This window comes from Camponotus floridanus, unplaced genomic scaffold (genome assembly GCF_003227725.1).
Source record: "Camponotus floridanus strain SB8 unplaced genomic scaffold, Cflo_v7.5 scaffold18, whole genome shotgun sequence".
NCBI classification, from domain to species: domain Eukaryota; kingdom Metazoa; phylum Arthropoda; class Insecta; order Hymenoptera; family Formicidae; genus Camponotus; species Camponotus floridanus.
In genome coordinates, this window is record NW_020229303.1 from 1,148,481 (window position 1) to 1,160,652 (window position 12,172).

General features: G+C 35.1%; 1 protein-coding gene across 12 annotated transcripts in view; it reads right to left on the reverse strand.

Annotated features, from left to right (window-relative positions):
- Positions 1 to 12,172, reverse strand: part of LOC105256308 (tubulin polyglutamylase TTLL4) — a 176,522-nt gene that overhangs the window by 16,468 nt on the left and 147,882 nt on the right. For 2 of the 12 annotated variants that reach the window (XM_025407606.1, XM_011266118.3), the window contains exon 1: positions 2,949 to 3,192. The exons of 9 other annotated variants lie outside the window; for them this stretch is intronic. The gene's annotated coding sequence lies outside the window, so the exon portion shown is untranslated. Of the gene's footprint in view, positions 1 to 2,948; positions 3,193 to 12,172 lie in introns of those variants that run through there. One more of the 12 variants, XM_011266121.3, reaches the window with a different exon arrangement.

Here is a 12,172-nt window from a genome sequence, read left to right on the forward strand (position 1 = left end):
TCAAAGCTCCTCGAGCTTCTTACTTCTCCCGTGCGGTTGTGCAACGTGATGTAATTTCGCCCGCATTTTACGAAAAGAAATAATCGTTGTTTGTCTTCATTCTGCCTCCGTTGGCATCTTCCTCCGCTCTTGGTTGCTTCACCAGAATCTTTCCTCACTCGTGTCGTCCATAAAGCAAGTTTACGTCGCACGCTGTCTAGATTATAGCCGGTCGCCCGCGGCAACGTCCGTTACTTTTCCATCTTTTTGCCGAACTTTTTCTACGGCTTCTTTGTGAGGAATCTTTCGTAGAAATTCTCTTGACGTAATTTGAATAATTACGCTAGACGCAAATTATTAAACTCTAAATACTGCTCTCTCTTTCTCCTTCTGAATTTTAAAATTTAGACAGCAATGTTTATCGAATTTTAAAATTTAGACAGCAATGTTTATCGAATAAAGCAATCGTAGGGATTATTTAAAATTTTGAGGGAAAGTGCAAACTTCGTTTCTATTTAAATTCTCGCAGACACGTGATTCTGTTCTTCAAAGAAGAATCTTGACAAGCTGGTTCACGCGAAAATATCTAGCATGCTGTAAAATTCGTCTCGTGTTATCGTTCGAGATGGAAATCTTTTCCAAAAATATATGTATAAGCGCAAGAAATTCATAATGATCCCTCGATGCGAGCAAGGTAATTACTATGCAGGTGTTGATTCGTCACGGATCTCGACATGTGCTTCACCGTGTGAAGCATTGTCATGCTTCAAGTCATCTATGTCTTGTCGGCCACGCATTCTGCGGAATCTACGGACAGTACGTATGTACTTTCGTCCGTAATTAAGGCCGCAGAATCTATCCGCTTCTTCTCTTCCTCTCCCGAGCACGACTTACTAAGCTAATGTAGGATCAAAAGTTACCTTTTGCGCAGCAGTAATCATCCTCATCGTTTTTCGCACGCCACAATGTTGAAGCTACGCTCACGACACGTATGTTTTTTTACGTGCCACCTGCTGGAAATCTTTTTGCGGATACATCGATCTCCGGTCGCGGGATTAAACGAGCCTTAATTACTGGTATACATTTTTTTTGTCAAAGTTAAGGCGTGAATCATGATCTTCAGAAAGTCAGAGAATCGTCTCTGATTTTAATAAAAATTATAGGAGGCATCTTTCTATCTTGGACACCTAGTTCTTTTACATTTTCGTTTCAATATTTTAGTCATTTTCAGCGAATATCGACCTGTCTTTTTGCGGAACTTTCAACGAATCGATTGTTTGATATGAACAATTAGGAAAACAAAAGTGGCTACCTGCACCCACCAACGAGCCTTAATTACTGGTATACATTTTTTTTGTCGAAGTTAAGGCGTGAATCATGATCTTCAGAAAGTCAGAGAATCATCTCTGATTTTAATAAAAATTATAGGAGGCATCTTTCTATCTTGGACAACTAATTCTCTTACATTTTTCGTTTCAATATTTTAGTCATTTTCAGCGAATATCGACCTGTCTTTTTGCGGAACTTTCAACGAGTCGATTGTTTGATATGAATAATTAGGAAAACAAAGGTGGCTACTTGCACCCACCAACGAGCCTTAATTACTGGTATACATTTTTTTTGTCAAAGTTAAGGCGTGAATCATGATCTTCAGAAAGTCAGAGAATCGTCTCTGATTTTAATAAATATTATAGGAGGCATCTTTCTATCTTGGACAACTAGTTCTCTTACATTTTCGTTTCAATATTTTAGTCATTTTCAGCGAATACCGACCTGTCTTCTTGCGGAACTTTCAACGAATCGATTGTTTGATATGAATAATTAGAAAAACAAAGGTGGCTACCTGCACCCACCAACGAGCCTTAATTACTGGTATACATTTTTTTTGTCGAAGTTAAGGCGTGAATCATGATCTTCAGAAAGTCAGAGAATCATCTCTGATTTTAATAAAAATTATAGGAGACATCTTTCTATCTTGGACAACTAATTCTCTTACATTTTTCGTTTCAATATTTTAGTCATTTTCAGCGAATATCGACTTATCTTTTTGCGGAACTTTCAACGAGCCGATTGTTTGATATGAATAATTAGGAAAACAAAGGTGGCTACCTGCACCAACGAGCCTTAATTACTGGTATACATTTTTTTTGTCAAAGTTAAGGCGTGAATCATGATCTTCAGAAAGTCAGAGAATCGTCTCTGATTTTAATAAAAATTATAGGAGACATCTTTCTATCTTGGACAACTAATTCTCTTACATTTTTCGTTTCAATATTTTAGTCATTTTCAGCGAATATCGACTTATCTTTTTGCGGAACTTTCAACGAATCAATTGTTTGATATGAATAATTAGGAAAACAAAGGTGGCTACCTGCACCCACCCACGCAAACGACATTTCGGTTGAGTAATGCAATTCAAACACTCGCTCGGAATTCCAGAAACGCTTATCACACACATAAAAGTATTTCCAGTTCGCTTCGCAAAGCGACTCGCATGAATGAACAAGGAAGTCACCGCAACGAAACAATATCAAGCTGCTTCCTCTACCTATTATCGCACACATACGCGTATAACGCGGCTTGCTGCGTTACACAAGTGCCGGCAATAACAATGGTAATATTTATTAGGCGAAATTGCTAATTGAGATGAAAGAAATTTCACGAATACAATTGAAGTCGCTCTGCAAAGGATTTGCGACAGATAATTATATGTTAAAATTGATTATATATTATAGTTATAAAAAAAGTACGTACTTTCCTTCGTGTAAATTTAATGTTTTCGAGTTGTAATATCGAGAAAGTTTTGAAATTTTAATCTCGAAATCAATTGCACTTTTATTTATGCAGTCTGTCGCGCCGGGTGCGACCGAGAAGGCCTCGACAATATTTACGTAAGATAGCAATTCACATGCGAGTCCCCGCGTGCGTCGCGCATGCAATTTACGGCGATTTACGGAAGGCAGGCTTACCGATGCCGATTAATCGGGCTCGTGCGGATGGGACCGAGTGCCTGTTCACGTCCGGGCTTACGTAAGGCTTGACAGGCTTTACCGCTCAATCTGGCCGGGCGAGGTGAAAGTCACCGAGGATGGTGCCGCGAGAGGAAATGAGTTTAACGACTTCGAAATCGGCTGCATCGGCAATCAGATCGGGATCGGGCAGCCGCCAGGTTTCTGCGATTTACGTCAGCCGCGGTCAGACACTGATGAGAGACACCGTTCTCGTATTGAAAGTGTGGGAACGACTTGTTATTCGCGACGCTCGCGTGACATTCGGTGACACTCGGTGTGTATCGGCTTTTAAAAGGTAGAAATTCCAACTTGATACGAGATGACTCACCCTGCAATCGCTCGAAATTAATAATATATATGAGATTTGAATATAATAAATATTATAAAATATTTTAAAAATAATATATATAAATATATAATATAATATTAATATTTATATTTATTATATAATATTTAAATATTTATCATAATATAATATTTATTATAAAATGATCGAAATAAGAATAAAATTTTATTTTTCTAAATTTTATATTCTAAATTTATATGTGTAAATTTTTTTTATTCTATAATTAATTTTTTTGTATTTTATAATTAATTTTATCTATTCCTATATATTTTAAATTTTTTACTTTACATTCTAAATTTTTAATTGATAGAATACCATTATAATCAAATAAAGTATAACTTCTTATATGTGAAATATACAATAGCGTAACATAAATTTAGATAATAAATTACATATCAAAATATAAATTTCTGATATTTATATTTAAAATTTATATTTAAGGATGTTTCGTATGTACAATCCCAGCAAAAAGTAATTGAAAATCAATATTGACGAATATCCACTTTTGGTGTATTTTGAGTATGAGAAATTGTGTGGAATATTTGTGTGGACAATTTGATCTTAATTACAGTGCAGAGATGTATTTTTTAATATTTATTGCGTTTTTACTGAAATATCCCGAATTGTGTTAATCGAAATGATTAACTTTTGGCAGAGAATTTCGTCTTGTGACAGATACATGGCTAACTTCATTTTAAATTATATTTAATATCTTTTTAACCAGTTAGTATATAATATTATTTGACCAAATATTTTTTCTGTATCTAAACTTTTGCAAATTTTCAACAAATTCTGAATATTATTTCCATGTGTTTTTGTCACTTGAATCGACGTGATTATACGTTTTCCATAAGAACACATGTTAATTCGATGCAAATTAAAATCCTTATAACTTGTGAACGCTTTAGTGAATCGATAAAAATTGTACTGAAGATTCTAAACATATGTAAGGACAGTCTGTACAATTTTTATTAAATTCTCAATATTTTGAAAATAGGTACACACAAAACATCCTGAAAATTTATATTTAAAACATATTTAAAACATCTTAAAATTTATATTTAAAATTTATATTTGAAATTTATGTTAAAAATTTATATTTGAAATTTATGTTAAAAATTTGTAAAATAATATTTTGAATCGTTTTTTAAAGAAGCATGATTTCATTAATGATCTCATCGGTGAGGCTCGCGAGGAACGCTGTTTCCGATAAACTTCACCTTTCACTGTTTGAGGAGGAATTTAATTACGAAATCTAGCTAATCTTATCCAAAAATTCATCTCTCGATCGCGAGAAAGAAATAAAAGACTTATACATTCGGAGAGAATGCGACTTCTTTTACTCTCTGGATTCTGATTTTATTTCATCTTTATACGAACTGAATTCGATCCCCTTCCCACATCAATCTCTCGCGTTCCTTTCGCATACGATTAACCCTCACAAAGGAGCCGCTCGATATCGTGAGACAACTTAATCCGTACGCAGCGCACATAATCAGCCATTAAGTCAAACGGATCTCTTTCCTCTCGAGACGTTAAGTGCCGACGAGATTCGACACTGATACCGTTTCTTACGTTACATCATCCGTCTGGCCCCGAAGACGGAAAGTATCGTAGATAATCGAGTACAAAACAATTTCAAGCGATTAAGCTTGCAACTAAAAACAATGTATTAATTTTCATTAAGAGCGAGATTAATTTCTAGTCGTATATATTGGCGCTGATCTCTCGTAAACGTATCTTTCGTACATTTATTTGCATTGAACCACTCGGTTATTACAAATAAAAATTCGCCGAAATTTTTTAATTAATGGTGAGACATTTCTTCATAAGTGTATTTTAAGTATCAAACAGGTTTTCGACGAATTTATCAGTATTATGTTTTGTACAATATAAATAACGAGCCTCCTCGTTTAACGTTGACATGATTCTCATCTGGAAAATATTCTGAATTTATCGTTGGGTACAAGGACAAATCGTGCAATGTTTTAATGGCAAATTAAACAAGTCAGAAATTAAGGAGTCTCACGGTTGAAACCAAATCAATCATTTATACTTAACGATGTTTATCTCCGTCTCTCTTTCTTTCTCCGAGTCTCGCGAAGAAACGTCAAATTGAAAAACGAGGCTGGCAATTCCGAATCAGCGATTTCGAAAACGTTTACGCGATTATTGAGAACCTACTATTTGCTGTCGATCGTTAAATTTAATTGAATCATTTCTCGGAAATTAGAATTTTTGTCTGTATTCGTGATTATTGTGAAAAATTTCGCTAATCAAAGATTCGTTTCGTTGCGTTGGCAGAAACTTAAAGTGGACGGTTCTAAACAACCACTATCGCAATCATCGCTCTCTCAACTCATTAAAATTCGTTCGTCTATCGAAGAAATCATTGAAGATAAATTACAGTTTCTTTAACGAGCAATGACCAGTACTAGATAATTTCAAAGATTTGCGAATCGAAAAATTTGAAATTAAAGGTTTTTATTTTTCCTGAGAAATTTTTATTAACGTTTAAGGATGTTTTGTATGTACAATCCCAGCCAAAAGTAGCTGAAAATATACAATATTGACGAATATATCTATTTTTGGTGTATTTTAAGTACACAGAGAAAAATGTATTCAAGTAAATATTATTTTAAGTATATCATAAGTTCGTATCATAAGTTCACCACAAGCATTAAACTTAATTGAATATATTCTGAATTTTAGTAAGTGCAGTATTTTAGTCAAGAATATTAAATTAAAACTTTACAACTTTAGTCAAGAATATTAAATTAAAACTTTACAACTTTACAATATTCTTGAAGAGAATATAAATTTTTCTTTTGAATACATGATAATGAGATTTTCTAAGACTTGTGATAAGTATATTTTAAGAATATTATCAAGAATATATTCTTTGTTGAAGAAAACTATTACTTAAAAAAAGAAAAATAAACTCAGTAATTGTATTTTTTAATATTTATTGCGTTTTTACTGAAATATTCCGAATTTTGTTAATCGAAATGATTAACTTTTGGCAGAGAATTTCGCCTTGTGACAGATACATGGCTAACTTCATTCAATTATATTTAATATCTTTTTAACGAGTTAGTACTTGTATAATATTATTTGACCAAATATTTCCTTTGTATCTAAAGTTTTGCAAATTTTAAACAAATTCTGAATATTATTTCCATGTGTTTTTGTCATTTGAATCGACGTGGTTATACGTTTCCCATAAGAACACATGTTAATTCGATGCAAATTAAAATCCTTGTAACTTGTGAATCGATTTAAAAATTGTACTGAAGATTCTAAACGTATGTAAGGACATTCTGTACAATTTTCATTAAATTCTCGATATTTTGAAAATAGATACAAAACATCCTTAAAACGTGGGCTATTAATATTTCTTTTAAGATACTAATAGAGTTCTTTCATCTCGTTGAAGTTTGATTCAACAAGTAGCATATTAAAAACGATGCACAAAACATTTACAATGAACACGTCAAGAGATAGTCAAAGTAGGCTAATCCACGCTTAAAAAACGCCTACTCATGGTTTCTATTCGCTTCGCAGATGTGATCGCCGAAAGGAGCAAGGATTAATTATTCGCGCTCATGAACGTAAGACGTGTGTCGGTTTGATTCCAGGTCCATCGATGGAAATTACAGTTACGCGCTTCCTGTTGCCTCGAGAATTTAATTATCGGGAAAGGGGGAGGGAAGAGGAGGGGGGATGAGAGAACGAGATCGAAAACGGCGACACGCAAACTCGATAAATATCAAAGTGACCGCGTGACCCGTTTAACAGGACTCGATTACGAGGCGCGTCAGGTGAGGATTCGCGCCAGCTGCTCGCGCGCTGGCTCGCTTGGCTTGTTAACGATAGCATCCGCGCGATGCAACGCACGATATGTGACTCACGTGCTCGGCCTCGCCCGGCCACGAAGAGAATAATGTACTGTTACCGGTGGCTACGCTCGACGCGACCGACGCGAAAAAGTGCCGAGGTCGTGACGCGAAGTGCCGCAATTTTCGCGGTTGGCATTTTTCTCATCGCCCGTACCGTTAGTCCTCGGTATAATCGCGTGTCCCCATGCGTAATCGTCGTCGTGTTGTCGTCCGTGTGCCTCGGATCCGGTTCCTCTCCTCCGCGAAACCACCTGCTCCGGGGGGACCCGAATTTGCCCCGATACCCGGCCGGGAGGTCAGTCGAGCAACGGTGCCAACGGATACCCGTCCAACTTCCACTTTTAATCGCGCGGGTGAATCGTAGGAGTGTTCAGGGACGCTCGTAAAATTCGACGACGAAATCCAAGTATCGGTTTTTGAAATGGTCGAGACCGCAATAGGATGGAACGTGTCGAACGTAGTGCAATTTGGGATTGTCGCGGCATTAATGGCGCAAATACTTTGTTAGATGCGTGGCCCCTCTGAAGAGAGATGTAGGATAAATTGTTGCGATTATACATATTTAAATTAAGGATGTTTTGTAGCTATTTTCAAAATATTGAGAATTTAATGAAAATTGTACAGAACGTTCTTACATATGTTTAGAATTTTCAATACAATTTTTAAATCGTATTTAAATTAAGGATGTTTTGTATCTATTTTTAAAATATTGAGAATTTAATGAAAATTGTACAGAATGTCCTTACATATGTTTAGAATCTTCAGTACAATTTTTAAATCGATTCACAAGTTATAAGGATTTTAATTTGCACCGAATTAACATGTGTTCTTATGGGAAACGTATAACCACGTCGATTCAAATGACAAAAACACGTGGAAATAATATTCGAAATTTGTTTAAAATTTGCAAAAGTTTAGACACAGAGGAAATGTTTGGTCAAATAATATTATACAAGTACTAACTGGTTAAAAATATATTAAATATAATTTAATGAAGTTAGCCATGTATCTGTCACAAGGCGAAATTCTCTGCCAAAAGTTAATCATTTCGATTAACAAAATTCGCAATATTTCAGTAAAAACGTAATAAATATTAAAAAATACATCTCTGTACTGTAGCTAAGATCAAAGATCATTGTAATATTCCACATAATTTCTCATATTCAAAATACACCAAAAGTGGATATTCGTCAATATTGATTTTCAGCTATTTTTTGCTGGGATTGTACATACAAAGCATCCTTAAAAAAATTATTAAAAAGAAAATGTTGCATTTTATTATTCGTACAAAAAAATGCAAACTAACAAAGTGTTCTTAATCAGTATCTCTGTACTTGTTAGAGATTTTCCTCTCTTATTTGTACAAAAAAAATGTTTCTTTTCAGAAAAATAGAAAATAGATCTCTGTTTCTCGCAAAATAATCACGAAATTATTCTTCATTTATTATCGAAATTTAAACAAAGAGAAGGAATCGACTGTCGAGATTTGAAATAATTCAAGAATACAGATTTTTCGGCCTTTCTTTAACGAAGATGGTCCACAGGTCGGTGAGAGGGGCATCAACGCATCAGAAACTAACGCATCACCTTACAACGTGAAAATGTGGAACACGCCTGCGATGTGGAATCATCACGGGCACCACGTTAATTGGTGGTGCTCGTTAATTAGTCCGCTCATCGTTTGCGCGTTGACGAGGGGCCTCGCCGTCGGGGTCTGGAAAAATAAGAGGCGCGTCCGGCCCCTGTATAGAAGTTAATTTTAGTCGGCCACTTGAGAGTGGCAGCTTGCGCGGCGATAGAGAGTCATCTGGGGCCTCTTCGATTCCTTAATGAGAGCCTGAGCAGGATCCTCTAACTCTATTAAGTACCTCCCGTTTTCTACGTAATTTGTTATTCGAGCGCTTAATCTGGAATTCGAAGATCATGATACGCTCTCAGCTTCCAAATATGATTCGAGAAAAAATCTTTTAAGAAAAATTCCAGACTCAATATACTGACTGAGTGATCTTGAAGAGAATTATTTTAAATAACAGACGTAATAAATTCAATATTTAATAAATAACAGATACGTAATAAATTCGCGCACAAAAAAAAAGCGAATAAGATCGAGGGATAAGTGGAATTCACGAGTCTCCATTATCCTTTTAACCCCTCTGCCCTCCATGTGGCTCGTTAAAATAAGTTTGCATCCTCGCCCTCGCATCAACATTTAAAAAGTCCAATCTCACCCTCGCTTTTCAGATTGGAAAACTAACTACCGCGCGATCCTCGGCTTAACCTCGGCTCGTTTAACACCCTTCTTGAGCTGGCCGTAAGGGCTGAGTGGGCAGCTCCTTTTTTCTGAATCGAAATTAGGGTCGAAAATCATAGCGTCCCTTCGTCCCCCCGTTTCACGGGGTTGCCCTCGCCCTCGTTCTGACGCACAGGTGGTGCCTCACCTTCGTGGGAACGTGGCAAACGGAATCTTCCCGTGTTAAGGGGCCCGTTTCGCAGACTCCCCCGATCATAGTGGGCCCGAAAGCCCCGCAAGTGTGTCGCAGCCAGTCAGGACTGGCACGCAACTCTTTCGCACCCCGAAATCATTCGCGAGAAATCCTAAACTCATGAATTTTTTTCCAATATCTCTTTTAAATAAATAGATAGCCTCTGCGAGATATAATTCAAATAAGCAATATAAAGTAATAATAATTTAAACAACATTTCGTAATATTTTTTATCTATTTTCTCATGTATGAATGATGCACAATTCAAGGATAATTATTGATATATATATACAAGACGAAATATATATAAATATATTATAAATATATTAATATATTATATATATTAATTTAAATATATATATATATATATATATATAAATTTATATATTAATTTATATATTAATATACAAGACGAAATATATATAAATATATTAATAATAATAAATAAATTAATATATTATATATATATATATATATATATATATATATTAATTTATTATATTAATTTAATATTATATATATATTAATTTAAATATATTTGAAGCAAAATAAAAATTCCATTGGCACCCGTGGAATTGTTGACATCGAGCCGACACTGCAGCAACCCCAAATCGGACCATTCCGATGGGTGTCAGTAAATAGATGGGCCGCAGGCTCGTTTACCTCCAGTCGAAGCTATTCTCTGTCTCCTTCACGGGCCCCACCCCACCACGCATGCACGCACAATGCGTATGCGGCACGAAAAACACCATGAAAGTGTGCTGCTCGTGTGCAGCTCGTGTGCTGGCCTTGCGTCGACATTCTGTCGCCTCTGTTGGCCGCGAGGTTTGCCTCGATCAATCGTTAACAAAAAAAAGGCCCAGCTCATGTCAGGCCTGCCGATCTTTTCTTATTCCCCTCCCCCGCTAGATATGTTCGCTCTCAACATATATATCATCGTATCACTTTTTGTTACGCGCGACATTTTTAGCTCCCTCTTTTTAAAAATTTTTCTAAAAATTCTGTCCCTCTCCTCCTTTTTTCTTAAATCAATTGTACATATTGACGCAATTGTTGTTTTCTTTTATCTAAAGGTAAACAGCATTTCAACTAAGTATTTCATTTAGTTTAATTAAGAATTCTTTTAATTTTATTTATTCTAATTAAGTTTATTGCCATTTTTATCTTTTGATATAAAAAATATTTCATTGGAGATTTTGTTTATGAATCGAAAAATATTTTTAAGACAATTACATTTTTCATTCTCAATTAATTACACAAATTAACAGCAATGCCCTTCCTTTAATTTAATAGAAATCCTTTAATAGAAATTTAAGAAATTTACATAATGAAGATTTTTTAGATATAAATTTATTTATTTCGGTATAATTTAATTATTGTTTGCGTTTCAAATATAAAGTTTAACATATTAATATATGAATTTAATATAGAGACTTAACGTATGGCTTTTTAGTTTTTAAAATTTCATAATAATTATTTTTTACTATTTTATTACAAATAATTTATTTTTAACTTTTGAAAAACAATCTGCCGAGATGGCATAATAATCGGGTCGCTCGTAATACATAGTTACCCTATTATTTTGCGTGCGTCGCGCGATTTTTTAAAAGATTTTTTAGATATAAATTTATTTATTTCGGTATAATTTAATTATTGTTTGCGTTTCAAATATAAAGTTTAACATATTAATATATGAATTTAATATAGAGACTTGCCGTATGGCTTTTTAGTTTTTAAAATTTCATGATAATTATTTTTACTATTTTATTACAAATAATTTATTTTTAACTTCTGAAAAACAATCTGCCGAGATGGCATAATAATCGGGTCGCTCGTAATACATAGTTACCCTATTATTTTGCGTGCGTCGCGCGCGCGGCCTTCGCGTACGCGTGGAATCGTACGCACGTTCTAATTTCCTCTCTCGCGCCGTTCATGCGAATAAATACGACGCCCACAGGCTCGGCCGCAATTTGCACGCTAATTATTACGCTTCTCATTATTACAAGCTATCCATCGACGTTCCCCAACTCAAAGAGCGTATGGCCGCTCCTAATAACGACGGACCTCGATCATGCTCGATTTCAATTACGACTCGAATAATTATTGTTATAGTCTCTAATTATAGTCAGTGTCGATATAAATAACTCGTTCGACCATGAAAGAAGGTGCTAATGTCAATCATCTGCGTTTAAATTAGCTTGTTTTCCGTAAACGAATGTGCGTGGATTTTTTGCAGATGACTCTTACGTTAGAGAGTTTTTCATCGCGATTTAATTTGCTGATTGAGTGTCGATAAAATGCCAGCATCCGTTTTTGCATACCTTTGAAAAATGACGTTTCGCGGACTGAAGGCGTACGAATCTAATTGACGGGATGGTCGAAGTAAAGTAATTGGCATTTATCGTTGCAGCAGCGCGATGGACAAGCGGATATGGCGCAAATATGGTCCAC